Source organism: Triticum urartu, chromosome 6A (genome assembly GCF_056163025.1).
Source record: "Triticum urartu cultivar PI428250 chromosome 6A, HENAU_Tu73, whole genome shotgun sequence".
In the NCBI taxonomy this organism is placed as follows: Eukaryota; Viridiplantae; Streptophyta; class Magnoliopsida; order Poales; family Poaceae; genus Triticum; species Triticum urartu.
Genome location: NC_141878.1, coordinates 454,045,456 through 454,056,289, shown reverse-complemented (window position 1 = coordinate 454,056,289; position 10,834 = coordinate 454,045,456). Strand labels below are relative to the sequence as shown.

The 10,834-nt window shown below is 40.4% G+C and overlaps 1 long non-coding RNA gene across 2 annotated transcripts; it reads right to left on the bottom strand.

The window, feature by feature from the left end:
* Window positions 1-790: 790 nt before the first annotated feature.
* On the bottom strand, window positions 791-9,146 carry LOC125513994 (uncharacterized). 2 transcript variants are annotated; one of them, XR_007286229.2, is made up of 5 exons: window positions 8,695-9,146; window positions 8,319-8,518; window positions 8,044-8,121; window positions 7,625-7,712; window positions 791-6,853 (listed from the first exon to the last, which is right to left on the bottom strand). It is a non-coding gene; the product is annotated as an uncharacterized LOC125513994 (long non-coding RNA). The 2 variants fall into 2 exon arrangements; XR_015608473.1 differs by having other exon boundaries at window positions 8,058-8,121.
* Between the last annotated feature and the right edge of the window lie 1,688 nt (window positions 9,147-10,834).

The window sequence follows — 10,834 nt, the reverse complement described above, 5'->3', positions numbered from 1 at the left end:
CTAATTCGATGAAGAGATGGTGATACAAGTGCAATATGGATGGTAGATAAAGGTTTTTGTAATCTAAAAATATAAAAATAGCAAGGTAAATAATGATAAAAGTGAGCACAAGCGGTATTACAATGCTAGGAAACAAGGCCTAGGGTTCATAATTTCACTAGTGCAAGTTCTCTCAACAATAATAACATAATTGGATCATATAACTATCCCTCAACATGCAACAAAGAGTCACACCAAAGTCACTAATAGCGGAGAACAAACGAAGAGATTATGGTAGGGTACGAAACCATCTCAAAGTTATCCTTTCTGATATATCTATTCAAGAGTCCGTAGTAAAATAACACGAAGCTACTCTTTCCGTCCAATCTATCATAGAGTACCTATTAGAATAACACCTTAAGACACAAATCAACCAAAACCCTAATATCACCTAGATACTCCAATGTCACCTCAAGTATCCGTGGGTATGATTATACGATATGCATCACACAATCTCAGATTCATCTATTCAAACCAACACAAATTACTTCAAAGAGTGCCCCAAAGTTTCTACCGGAGAGTCAAGATGAAAACGTGTGCCAACACCTATGCATAGGTTCATGGACGGAACCCACAAGTTGGTCACCAAAACATACATCAAGTGGATCAATAGAATACCCCATTGTCACCACAGATAAGCACGACAACACATACATCATGTGTTCTCAAATCCTTAAAGACTCAATCTGATAAGATAACTTCAAAGGGAAAACTCAATCCATTACAAGAGAGTAGAGGGGGAGAAACATCATAAGATCGAACTATAATATCAAAGCTCATGGTACATCAAGATCGTATCACCTCAAGAACACGAGAGAGAGAGAGATCAAATACATAGCTACTAGTACATACCCTTAGCCCCGAGGGAGAACTACTCCCTCCTCGTCATGGAGAGCGCCGGGATGATGAAGATGGCCACCGGAGAGGGATTCCCCCCTCCGGCAGGGTGCCGAAACGGGTCTAGATTGGTTTTTGGTGGCTACAGAGGCTTCTGACGGCAGAACTCCCAATCTATTGTTGTCTCCAAAGGTTTAGGGTATATGGATATATATATATATATATATATATATATATATATATAAGCGGAAGAAGTACGTCGGTGGATCTCCGGGCTGTCCACGAGCCAGGGGGCGCACCCCCCACCCACGTGGGCAGCCCGGGACTCTCCCCGTCCATCTCCGATACCCCGTGGGCTTCTTCTGGTCCAAAAATAAGTTCCATGAAGTTTCATGGTCAATTGAACTCCGTTTGATTTTCCTTTTCTGCGATACTCTAAAACAAGAAAAAACAGAAACTGGCACTGGGCTCTAGGTTAATAGGTTAGTCCCAAAAATCATGTAAAATAGCATATAAATGCATATAAAACATCCAAGGTTGATAATATAATAGCATGGAACAATTAAAAATTATAGATATATTGGAGACATATCAGCATCCCCAAGCTTAATTCCTGCTCGTCCTCGAGTAGGTAAATGATAAAAACAGATTTTTTTGATGTGGAATGCTACCTAACATATTTATCCATGTAATTCTCTTTATTGTGGCAAGAATATTCAGATCCATAAGATTCAAGACAAAAGTTTAATATTGACACAAAAATAATAATACTTCAAGCATACTAGCAAAGCAATCATGTCTTCTCAAAATAACATGGCCAAATAAAGTTATCCCTACAAAATCATATAGTCTGGCTAAGCTCCATCTTCACCACACAAAATATTTAAATCATGCACAATCCCGATGACAAGCCAAGCAATTGTTTCATACTTTTGATGTTCTCAAACTTTTTCAATCTTTACGGAATACATGAGCGTGAGCAATGGATATAGCACTATATGTGGAATAGAAGGGTGGTTGTAGAGAAGACAAAAAGGGATAAGATAGTCTCACATCAACTAGGCGTATCAACGGGCTATGGAGATATCCATCAATAGATATCAATGTGCGTGAGTAGGGATTACCATGCAACGGATGCACTAGAGCTATAAGTGTATGAAAGCTCAACAAAAGAAACTAGTGGGTGTGCATCCAACTTGCTTGCTCACGAAGACCTATGGCATTTGAGGGAGCCCATCATTGGAATATACAAGCCAAGTTCCATGATAAAAGATTCCCACTAGTATATGAAAGTGACAACATAGGAGACTCTCTATCATGAAGATCATGATGCTATTTTAAAGCACAAGTGTGGTAAAAAGGTAGTAGCATTGTCCCTTCTCTCTTTTTCTCTCATTTATTTATTTATTCGGGCCTTTTTATGGCCTATTTTTTTAGTCCGGTGTCTCATCCTGACTTGTGGGGGAATCATAATCTCCATCATCCTTTCCTCACTAGGACAATGCTCTAATAATGATGATCATCACACTTTTATTTACTTACAACTCAAGAATTACAACTCGATACTTATTATTTATTTTCTTATATCATGCCCTAGAGGCAATAATAAAGTTACTATTTATTTCCTTATATCATGATAAATGTTTATTATTCATGCTAGAATTGTATTAACCGGAAACGTAATACATGTGTGAATACATAGACAAACACAGTGTCACTAGTATGCCTCTACTTGACTAGCTCGTTAATCAAAGATGGTTATGTTTCCTAACCATGAACAAAGAGTTGTTATTTGATTAACGGGATCACATCATTTAAGTGAATGATCTGATTGACATGACCCATTCCATTAGCTTAGCACCCGATCGTTTAGTATGTTGCTATTTCTTTCTTCATGACTTATACATGTTCCTATGACTATGAGATTATGCAACTCCCGTTTGCCGGAGGAACACTTTGTGTGCTACCAAACGTCATAACATAACTGGGTGATTATAAAGGAGCTCTACAGGTGTCTCCAAAGATACATGTTGGGTTGGCGTATTTCGAGATTAGGATTTGTCACTCTGATTGTCGGAGAGGTATCTCTGGGCCCTCTCGGTAATGCACATCACTTAAGCCTTGCAAGCATTGCAACTAATGAGTTAGTTGCGGGATGATGCATTACAGAACGAGTAAAGAGACTTGCCGGTAACGAGATTGAACTAGGTATTGGAATACCGACGATCGAATCTCGGGCAAGTAACATACCGATGACAAAGGGAACAACGTATGTTGTTATGCGGTCTGGCCGATAAAGATCTTCGTAGAATATGTAGGAGCCAATATGAGCATCCAGGTTCCTCTATTGGTTATTGACCGGAGACATGTCTCGGTCATGTCTACATTGTTCTCGAACCCGTAGGGTCCGCACGCTTAAGGTTACGATGACAGTTATATTATGAGTTTATACATTTTGATGTGCCGAAGTTTGTTCAGAGTCCCGAATGAGATCACGGACATGACGAGGAGTCTCGAAATGATCGATACATAAAGATTGATATATTAGAAGCCTATGTTTGAATATCGGAAGTGTTCCGGATGAAATCAGGATTTTACCGGAGTACCGGGAGGTTACCGAAACCCCCCGGGAGGTACATGGCCTTGATGGGCCTTAATGGAAGAAGAGGAGAGGCGGCCAGAGCTGGGCCGCGCGCCTCCCCCCTAGTCCGAATAGGACAAGGAGAGAGGGGGCCGGCGCCCACTTCCTTCTCTCTTTCTCTTTTCCCACCTCGCGAGTCCTATTCCAACTAGGATTGGGGGAGAGAGTAGGACTCCTCCTGGCGCGCCCTATGTGGCCGGCCGGCCTCCCCCTCTTGGTCCTTTATATACGGAGGCAGGGGCACCCCAGAGACACACAAGTTGATCCACGTGATCTTATTCTTAGCCGTGTGCGGCGCCCCCTTTCACCATAATCCTCGATAATATTGTAGCGGAGTTTAGGCGAAGCCCTGCTGCAGTAGTACATCAAGATCGTCACCACGCCGTCGTGCTGACGGAACTCTTCCCCGACACTTTACTGGATCGGAGTCCGGGGATCGTCATCGAGCTGAACGTGTGCTAAAACTCGGAGGTGCCGTAGTTCCGGTGCTTGATCGGTCGGGCCGTGAAGACATACAACTACATCAACCAAACGCTTCCGTTGTCGATCTACCAAGGGTACGTAGATCACACTCTCCCCTCGTTGCTATGCATCACCATGATCTTGCATGAGCGTAGGAAATGTTTTGAAATTACTACGAAACCCTACAGGTTCACCATGCGTGCATGCTACGGGAATCACAAACTTTAACACAAGTATCTCTCAAATTCACAACTACTCACTAGCATGACTTTAATATTAGCATCTCCATATCTCAAAACAATCATCAAGTATCAAACTTCTCATAGTATTCAATGCACTTTATATGAAAGTTTTTATTACACCCCACTTGGATGCCCATCATATTAGGACTAGTTTCATAACCAAAGCAAACTACCATGCTGTTTTAAAGACTCAAAATAATATAAGTGAAGCACAAGATTTCATCTATTTCTTCAAAATAAAACCACCATCATGCTATGAAAGGATATAACTGAAGCACTAGAGCAAATGACAAACTACTCCGAAGGATATAAGTGAAGATCAATGAGTAGTCGAATAATCATGCAACTATGTGAAGACTCTCTAACATTTAAGAATTTCAGATCTTGGTATTTTATTCAAACAGCAATAAAAAAATGACGCTCGAAGCAAAACACATATCATGTGGTGAATAAAAATATAGCTCCAAGTAAAGTTACCGATGAATGAAGACGAAAGAGAGCTTTTGGTTGTCCTTGAATATTACCTTGGGGTGCCTTGGGCATCCCCAAGATTAGGCTCTTGCCACTCCTTATTCCATAGTCCATCGAATCTTTACCCAAAACTTGAAAACTTCACAACACAAAACTTAACAGAAAACTCATAAGCTTCGTTAATATAAGAAAATAAATCACCACTTAGGTGCTGTTGTGAACTCATTCTAAATTCATATTGGTGTAATATCTACTGTATTCTAACTTATCTATGGTTCATACCCTCCAATACTACTCATAGTTTCATCAAATTAAGCAAACAACACATAGAAAACAGAATCTGTCAAAAACAGAACAGTCTGTAGTAATCTGGGTCAAACGTATACTTCTGGAACTCATAAAATTCTCAAATAAATTGGTGGACATGAGTAATTTGTCTATTAATCCTCTGCAAAAAGAATCAACTTAATAGCACCCTCCAGCAAAAAAATAGCAGCTAATCTCGTAAGCACTAAAGTTTCTGTTTTTTACAGCAAGATCACAAAGACTTCACCCAAGTCTTCCCAAAGGTTCTACTTGGCACAAACACAAATTAAAACGTAAAACCACATCTAAGCAGAGGCTAGATGAATTATTTATTACTAAACAGGAGCAAAAAGTAAAGAACAAGAATAAGATTGGGTTGCCTCCCAACAAGCGCTATCGTTTAATGCCCCTAGCTAGGCATGATGATTTTAATGATGCTCACATCTCTACTACTATTAAACAAGAGAACATATTCAACGCTAAACGCACCCAGCCTAATCTACGCATAACATTCCCGATTAATTGGAGCCTCACGATCAAATCGCTTAATTAGATCTAGCCATCACGATTACACCAACCCACAACCGAAGTGCGCTTAGCAGATTTCCAGGGCGGACGAAAACTCTGGCAACGCCTGCACCAGCGAACAGCCCACGCCCGCACAAAGGAAACAACCCACGTCCAATTTACATGGAGAGTCATATACGAAAACAAAAATGTGCTAAATTAGCGGGAGTATATCTAGGGAATCAATCCAGGCGTCCAGCTTACGTGCGCCTTCGCAGCCCTGCGCAGCCGCCAAGGCACCCGACGACGGCCGCGACGATGAGCTGCAGAGGCATCATAAGAAAGCTTTGATAGTAAACAATGGGATGGAGTTGAACATAAAACTGTGCTCTGTCTACGTTGTGCTAATACTATTCCTTCCGTTACAATTGTGTGATAACATTCTTGACATTCACATGGTTGAAGGACTTTGTATGGCTCCAACTAATCCCAATTGGACGCGCACCCCGTTCCAGGATATAAGCAACACCCAATCCTTGGGTGATGAGTATTACACAAGCACCCAATTTCAGTTTTTAAGCTGAACTACTGAATTGTACCATACAATTGTGTGATAACATTCTTGACATTCACATGGTTGAAGGACTTTGTATGGCCCCGACCAATCCCAATGGGACGCGCACCCTGTTCCAGGATATAAGAAACACACAAGCACCCAATTTTAGTTTTTTAAGCTCAACTGTTGGATTGTGCCATTGATTGCAGACACTAAAGAAGTAAAAAAGGCAGAGGGATAGAGAGTGGTATGCACAAAATAAGGATGAGATTAATAAGAGACGGCGTGAGGCCTACAAACAGGAGAAAATTGCCTTTGCCGAGATCAGTGGGGCACAAACACAACTGGGTGTATCACAAGGTAATGAAGATGAACTTCATCCTACATGGCCCAGTTATATTGTTGTATAATGATCTATTCTTCATCTACTCAGGCCGTAATGAGATTAAGAATCGGATGTAAAGGGAGCAGTATGCACAAAATAGAGAGGAAATATTAAAGCGACAACAACAAGCCCGTGAGCAAAATAAGCATATTGCTGCCGTCCTTGATGGCAGTAACATTGTAACACAAGTGCCGGCTACCGGACAATCTGCAGTCACACAACTACAGAACATAATAAGTGCAGGGGGTGCAGTACCAAATTCCGTTCATGTCAACAGAGACAATGTGGACAATGGGTCTGATTGGTTGCACAGAAATGATGCGTACCAGATGCAATGGAATTCAAGAGGACTGACACTCACACAAATGTCACTGGATGAGAACCCCCAATTCAGTACAATCGACAACCTGTGTATGCCAGAAGAGTGTTTAAAAAAGGGTTAGTTGTCTGATTTATTAATGGTGCTAAATTATTTGGTGTTTATTTCTTCTTCATTTTTCCCTTCTATTGTTGATTCAGTTACAGAGCCTTCTTATGGCAAGACACCTCTACCGATCCAACGTAATGACATTAGTCCAGTGATGGAACCATCCCAGATGCGGTTCAAACCACTCATAATCAAATTGGTATGTTTTTGTGGTACCACCTTGTACATAAAAAGGATCCATCTCTTTTGTTTACTCATTTGTGCCAGAAAAATGTTTTTAGCCAACGACCACGACGAAGATGCATACGGAATACTGGAGCCTGATGTCCACACGTTAAACATTGATGGTGTGTATAATGTCATTTTTAGTTTCATCTCCTCAATATGCATAACATCAACTGCAGATCATTTACTACTCCTAATGCACTATCATTCAATATTCACAAATAGAATGCTTGGGAGGCGGGAACCTAGGAGAAACTCTGAAGTGCATATGTGAATGCTCGACCTCAGTCTCAAATATAACTGGTTGAATTGCCAAGCACACATGAACTAACTAAATTAAAATTATCCATCTAACATATAGATGGAAGAAAGATGTGTCAATTTCAGTCTTGACTGGACGTGGTCATCATAGAGTAAAAAGTATTCTCAGTCCCTAACACTAACAGTCGTCGATAAAATAGTAATGTGTAAATAATGAATCATGTAATGGACTAACATGTTGGATAACCACAGTGGGCAAGAATACCTATTCCAACATACATCAAACCAGTTGGTGGGAACTCCCGAGAATACCACTTCTAACTTCTCCCATGGGGTGAAGAAAACTGATTCCACTGAAAACATAGAAACAACCATCAACATTTCTTCCAAGTAAAATTTGCATGGTAAACATAAGCTGCAAGACTGCTATCACTCATGCTCAGACTGAGCTACATCTATTTGTCATTTCTAAACAACCAGAAAGAATGAATCTCCAGGTGAAAGACAAATAACGTTAAAAATAATAATGAATGTTATATTAACCGGAGAGACTAAAGAGACCCACATAGCGTCGAAGAGTTCACATATCCCAATTTGATGTTACTTCCATATAAAGGAACCAAAGAGAAGGCATGCTTTGTTACTAGCAACAACATTCCATAGAAGATACGCAACAAAACATACTCTTCGAATCATACTTGTTGCTCCCATCCTCTTTCGGCACCTCCTTCTTCTCCTTTGGGAAATCTGAACCATCAAGGGCTGCATCATGAATACAACCACCAACTAAGCAGATGATTTCTCATATTACAGTCTTGAAATGGAACATTCTAACAAAAAAAAAATCTAAAGATTAAATGCGACGCTCATTATGGTTCCATTTTATAAAAAGATTTCTCAGTTTTTATATTCAAATGTGATATCTGAATGCAGTATGCTTAAAAATTTGCATATGATACCTGATTAGATAGTGTAGGCATGAGAGTTGCACTTCTTGTTCCATTTTATCTCTTGAGAACCACATGCCACTGAATTCCTCTTGAATAATAACTTCTCCAACTTCCTTTCTTTTATTATATGAATATAATGTATCATCTTTCGAAAAGATACTGCATCATGTTAACCCTCAGGTCCATTCACAACCAGAAGGGGCAACAACCTAGACAAAAATAATACTAAGTCAAATCAGTTTTTCTAACAAAGCCCTATAACAGAACAAATTATGTACAGTCTTGAGAAGGACTATACAAGGTGCTTTCTCAGCGAGGCGATGCGTCTGGCGACTAACCGAATTGACAGGGAGGAGCAGATGGCGGGGTTGGAGAGAGAGATTACCTGGACCCGGACGATTGCGTGGAAGAGGGTGGAGAGGCTCATGGCAGCGACAGCGAGGGCATCAGGAGGATGGAGGGGCCCGACGTCACCGGCGAGCATGACGAGCTCGAGCGCCTCCTCGAGCACTTCGGGGCCAGATTCGAAGGAGCGGGGTAGAGTAGGGCGTGCGAGTCCGCGCCTCCGTGTCCGCATCCGACAGTGCCTAGCGCTGGCACGAGCATGCCAACCTGGAGGGCCTCCTCGGCCACTTCCGCGACCTGATTCGAAGGGGAGGGGCGGCCTGCCAGTGAGCGCTGATGCTGATGACGAAGGGGAGGGCGGCCTGACCAGGGAGCGCCGACTGTTGTGACGAAGGGGAGGGGGCTGCCTGACCAGGGAGCGCCGGCTTTGGAGAGAATGGGTAACGGGGGAGATTGTGCTGTGGCGGTGGGGAACTATCCAGAGAAGAAATGTGAGGGGCAGTGAAGAGGGTGACCGGTGGTTTTTTCTTAATACTGACTAGACAGTGATGCGAGAGATTGTGAGTGATCACAGTATTATCCTAACCAAAATTGTATACTATACTCCGTATCTTCTTTTTACCAGCCATGTACGATTCACCTCCCATTCTTCTAAAAAAACATCCATTCTTTTATAGTCATAATCATCTGATGCTTTAAAAGGATTTTTGGATAAATACTATCTATAAAAGTTTTCTCGCAACAAATATCTATTTTTACAGGTAAAAACACATTTTTTGATATATATATATATATATATATATATATATTGGTTGAGTAAATGAGTATTCGTAAATAAATTCAGACATGAAGCTAAAGCTTTGATATTTTGTTGATTATTAAGAAGAAGATTGTCCGGTTAATCGTGAAAAACCACACAAGCTGATCTTCCATCACTGTCGGAAAAGAAGTCATGAAGCACTCTCCCGAGGTAATGAAGAGATAAGCATTCCACATGACTGTAATAGTTGCAACCCCACATGACACAAGGTCCATGTCATCAAAGTTGGAAAGCTCACAGGGCTGCCTCCCCGACATCCATTGCTCCAACACGCCTCGTGCACTCAAGTGGTACCATTTTTGGGGTTGTCACACCAACATGCCACTACAAATACGTGTGTTGCACGTGCACACTTACTAGTAAAAGATAAGAATTGAAACATAAAGAGAGCATCATGAAGAATATAACTAGAACATTTAAGCCTAACACAGTTCCTATGCATAGGGATTTTGTGAGCAAACAATTTATGGTAACAATAATCAACTAGCATAGGAAAGCAAAACAAGTATAACTTCAAGATTTTAAGCGCATAGAGAGGAAACTTGATATTATTGCAATTCCTACAAGCATATGTTCCTCCCTCATAATAATTTTCAGTATCATCATGAATGAATTCAACAATACAACTATCACATAAAGCATTCTTTTCATGATCTACAAGCATAGAAATTTTATTACTCTCCACATAAGCAAAATTCTTCTCATTCGGAATAGTGGGAGTATCATAAGAAACTCGAATACTAAAAATTGTTTCCATATTAAAAGAGTAATGTTCAGAAAAGGGGTAATCATAATCATGACAAGTTTTATAAATATAATCATCACTACTTTTTATAGCATAAGTATCATCACAATAATCATCATAAGTAGCAACTTTGTTCTCATCATAATCAATTGAAACCTCTTCCAAGATAGTGGAATCATTACTGAATAAAGTCATGACCTCTCCAAATCCACTTTCATAATTATCACAATAAGATTCAACATCCTCCAAAATAGTGGGAACATTACTTCCTAAAGTTGACACTCTTCCAAACCCACTTTCATCAATATAATCATCATAAGTAGGAGGCATGCTATCATCATAACAAATTTGCATATCAAAACTTGGGAGGCTAGAAATATCATCTTCATTAAACATAGCATCCCCAAGCTTGGGATAAACATTAATTACAGAAAATATATTCTCAAACATGTCATTCTCATCAAACATAGCATCCCCAAGCTTGGGCCTTTTCATATCATAAGCATAATCACTCTCATCATTAATAGTATGGATAGCACCGATAGTATAGCAATTATCATCGTCACAATGAGTAATAGGAGCAACATCATTTGGGAGGGATACCTTTTTACCTTT